The following is a 4,705-nucleotide window of genomic DNA, read 5'->3' as shown; positions in this document are numbered from 1 at the left end:
TCATTGTTAAAAAAAAAAAATCCTTACCCAACTTTAATTTATTTTCTAAAATATTCCAAAGCATCCCCTTTCTAGTGTATAGTTTTATCAAGTTAAATTTATTACTGAGGGGTTGGCAATTTTTTATATCTATTGATCAATAAAGGGCCTGAGAAAAATCAAAGGAAATGGCTATATTAGCAATGAGATCAAAGAAGAAATTGTGGGTTATAGGTGGACAATTTCCCTTTTTCTTTTTTTTCTTTTTTTGTGGCAAATATAAACACTATAAGTACCAATATTAGTATATTTAATAATATAAATGAGTTAGTTTAAAAAGCTTTAAATGTCACTACTTCTTGGGAATCAAGTGACTAAGACTTGGTTTAATTCTGATAAATGAATTCATTTACTTCTTGGAGGAGAAAATGACTGTGTGTTATAGCTTCTTCTTATTATTCTTTTTGTAATACAGCCAATATTACTAATTCTCCAAAATGCATACTCAAGATAGAAACCAAAGTCTCGAGTTGTCCAGTTAGGAGCCTCTGGTCTACTGTGCTGACTAAGTTTCTTCTCAATATCCATGGCCAACATCTGGCTTCCAAATGAAAGGCTTTTGTTCCTTTCAATCACTTACTGATATGGTGAAACTGCATTGTTATCCACAATGACATGACCTATTTTGAAATCAAACTTGACATCCAGTCTTGCATTTCTAATCAAATTTACAATTTGCCTTTCAGCTTCTTCTGAAATCATGTTCAATTTATCTGCCAACATGTAAATGCTGATACACTGGTGGATGTGACAAAAATCTCCAATATTGAAAAGACAAGCCACCAAGAAGAAGTAATTTACAAGCACAGATTCACATTCCCTCAGCTTTTTTGAGCTCTATCAAAGTCAAAGTTAACATAAGCATTCAGTAAACTCTGTAATGGGATCTTTATATGTGAAATGTTCCTGTTGAATAAGTTTGCCCAGACCTTTTAGCACCCGCCGGTGCTTTTGAGCATCTCTTTGATGAGACTGCTCTAGTCAAATAGTGAAGAATATGGACACATCATATGAACTGCATTAAAATAAATAAATAAAATAAATGTACCTGTCAAATTTCAGAGGCTCTCAATAAATAGGATTAAGATGAAAAAAAATAAAATAAAAAATAAAAAAATAAAAAATAAAAAATAAAAATAAAAACAACTTCCTACACACTGTTATGAACAGAAGAAGATCGAGAACATTGTCCCTCAACTATGTAATAGAGTTAAATGTTACATTACCGGAACTGTAAGGCTTTCCAAAGCTGCTCACTTTGCTTATTTCTCTCTTTCAAGCCTTGTGTGACAAACATGTAAAGTTGTAGGATTCTTTAAGTAAATAAAAAAGGTTTCATACACTGTTTAAAAAAAAAAAAAAAAGACACTGTGGTTGGTAAAGGAAGAGATTAATAATGTCATAGCGCCTTTTGAGGTGGTTGAAGAAAACAGAGACCATAAATGAGATGTGTTCACTACTGAAGACACTTGAGTGGTGAACTCAGAGTTATTATCTATGGTGTTTTTTAACTGTATGAGGACTTCTGTAGCTGCATCCCGATGATTCTGTATTACGATTTCAGAGGCCAGTTATCTGTGCTATAACTTTTTTTCTCAACTTACCTTGGCTGTAACTTTGCCAGCTGTATGCAAATGCCCTAAAAACATTCATGTAACAAAATGGCCTGTACAAAGTAGCTTCTCTCCTTTGTGGAGCAATTAGTGCCAAAGGCTTCCTCTGTTTTAAATTGCTGCTATGGAGACAAATTTTATGTGCATCAGCTTGGTGTTTTAGTCATCAGTTGTCTAAATACCTGGATAGAGTACTTTGTCCTCCAAAATATTTAAGCAGTGAAAATATAAAAACTATTTCATAATAAATAGCAATTCAATTAGATTTGAAGGGGGTAATTCATTCTAAATGAGGTAATCAATGATGCCTAGTGGGACTTTTGCAAGATTATATCACTAGTGAGAGATAAAACTTTAAATAAGATACCTGATTCATATTTCCAATGTTTCCTGGTATGGTGTTTGATTCATTTGCCCCTCATTGAAGGAGGAGGAGGACGGGGTGTCATTAGTCATCTTTTGCCTAAGGCCTACTCAAGCATGATGCTATAAAAACATTACAGGAGAGTTATGTGTCATTGATATGACACTCGTATGACCACCAAGACCATAAAGGAGAAATGGAAATTTGAGGGATTGCTTCTTCTCTTAGGGAACAGCAAATTTGAGAAGCAATGTGATTTGCCCAAGTTAGAAACAGTGTGGCTAACTTGACTTGTCAGAAATAATGAATGTGGTTACATAACACAATCTAGTCAGGATCCTCTGGCCCAGAACCTGGACACTGTCTTTGGAAATAGAGAAGAATGAGTATTGTGATTCTTTTCATGCTTTGGATTCTATTAACCTAATTTATCCAGTATATAGGAGTTATTTTAGGTGCTATAGCGTTGTATTCTATTAACCATGCACCCAGTATTTAGGAGTTAGTTCAGGTGCTATAGCTTCCATCTCATCTTTTGCTACATGGCTTAGAACTTGGGCATCGGGCCGAAACCGTTTTGGCTCAGTGGTAGAGCCTCGGTCTGGGGACTGAAAGGTCCCGGGTTCAATTCCGGTCAAGGGCATGTATCTTGGTAGGGGGTGTGCAGGAGGCAGCTGGTCAATGTTTCTCTCTCATCGACGTTTCTAGCTCTCTATCTCTCTCCCTTCCTCTCTGTAAAAAAAATCAATAATATATATATATATATATATATATATATATATATATATATTTTTTTTTTTTTTTTAAAGAACTTGGGCATCAGGACCATAAATTTGGGGGTATTTAAACAGTCCTATAGTTGCTTAGTCAAATCTGAGTAGAAGTAATATTGCTGTGTGAATCCTGGAACCTTAGCAACAGAAAGAATGGAGAATCCTGTCCACTCTTTTTCCTAATTTGGGTGTCCTTAAGTGGTGGCTTATAGAAATGCATCTAAACTTAAGATTTATCCCTTTGAGATCTAAGATTCTATGCTTTTTAACATCCTCTGACTCTGAATTTCTAATCTAATGATATAGTGTGGAAATTTATACACGTACATACAATAATACAAAGTGATAATGGCTATCATAGAATCAAGGTTTATGTTTGAACTGCTTTGCATATTCCTAATTTGAAAGTCATTAGTTTGAGATTAAAACAGATAAAGATTTCTTGTGGAAAAATTATATCTACAAATGATATTTAGAAGTCCCTACATGTGAGAAGGGTGTATAGTTTGAAGCTACTCGGTATGTAACTGATGCCACAGTGTGTCTCCTGTAACATGACCATGCCCCACTCCCTCCTCATCAGCCTGGCCGTGTGGCCAGCTTCCTCTGGGATGTGGGAGGGGGGGAAGGCTGTGGTTGACTAGAGTGGGGAAGAAGGCTATAAAAGGAGCCAACTCTGTAGATTCTCATTTCTTTAAATTCCCACTCCAAAGTGTTGGGGCTTTGAGGAGGGCTTGGGTTAGGAAGGAATGGGGTAGAGAAGAAATATACATCCTGCCCGGTTGGACCCATCTTCAATTCTAGTCATGCTCAGCCAAGAATTTTACTATAGTGAGAGCCCACTGGACAATTTATGCAATGTTTAATTTTTTTAAGCTATTGTACTTGTGTTCATTCTATGGTTCTGGAACAGGAAATGTGTTCAAAACATTGGAAGCAAATTAAGCTGAATAATTTTGCAATAAATATGTTATATGACAAAGACAAAGCTTAGATCAGTGGCCAGACCACACCTTGGAATGAAACTAAGAAACAATGGAGGAGATCAGATTTTAACTCTCAGAACATTGGGTTCCTACTCAGAGTCAAGCAAAGAGCCTTGGGGCTGGCCAAGTGGTTATTCCTAAAGCACCAGAGCCATATGCTGGAGTGCTGATTAATTCTTAGCCTCAAGAATTTCCTTTCCTAGAAGCGTGTGAACAGAACATTCATGTAAATAATTAAGAGGGCCAGTAAACATATGATGAAAAAATATTAACTTATTAGGTACCAAATAACAATTTTTGAATTTGTGTCCTTTTTGTAAAAAACAATATATGGTAATTGTATAGATTTCTTAGGGCTGCTGTAATAAAGAACTAAAAACTGGGAGGCTTAAAACAACATGAATTTATTCTCTTCTAATTCTTCTAATTCTGTAGAGTCTAAAATCAAGGTGTTGGGAGGACCATGCTCCATTTATGACTGGGTAGAACCTTTCCTTGCCTCTTGCTAGCATCTGGTGGTGGCATTTATCCTTGATGTTCTTTGGCTTGCAGCTGTGCTTTGCCAATCTCTGCCTCTGTCATCTTATGGCATTTTCCCTGGGTGTCTCTGTTTTCACTGGTATTTTCCTCTTCTCAGAAGGACATTAGTCATATCGGACTAGTGTCTGCCTTAATTTAATTGATCTTAACTTAATTACATCTATAATTAAGGCCACATTGAAAACAAGGCCACATTCACAGGTACTGAAAGTTAGGATTTCAATATATCTTTTATGGGGAACACAATTCAAGCCATGACAAAGGGCATCTTATTTTGTCATTCTTTGTTCTTTTAGATCTGATTTTTACTGGCTATATACTATTTCATTTAAATTAAAATATCTATCAACATGAAAAATTATATGATTACGCTTAGTTTAAATTAAGATT

At 35.5% G+C, this 4,705-nt stretch overlaps 1 pseudogene; it reads right to left on the bottom strand.

The window, feature by feature from the left end:
• Positions 1–384: 384 nt before the first annotated feature.
• On the bottom strand, positions 385–1,610 carry LOC118723064 (annotated as a pseudogene).
• Between the last annotated feature and the right edge of the window lie 3,095 nt (positions 1,611–4,705).

Source organism: Pipistrellus kuhlii, unplaced genomic scaffold, assembly GCF_014108245.1.
Source record: "Pipistrellus kuhlii isolate mPipKuh1 unplaced genomic scaffold, mPipKuh1.p scaffold_m20_p_2, whole genome shotgun sequence".
NCBI classification, from domain to species: domain Eukaryota; kingdom Metazoa; phylum Chordata; class Mammalia; order Chiroptera; family Vespertilionidae; genus Pipistrellus; species Pipistrellus kuhlii.
This window is presented reverse-complemented; position numbering and strand designations above follow the sequence as displayed.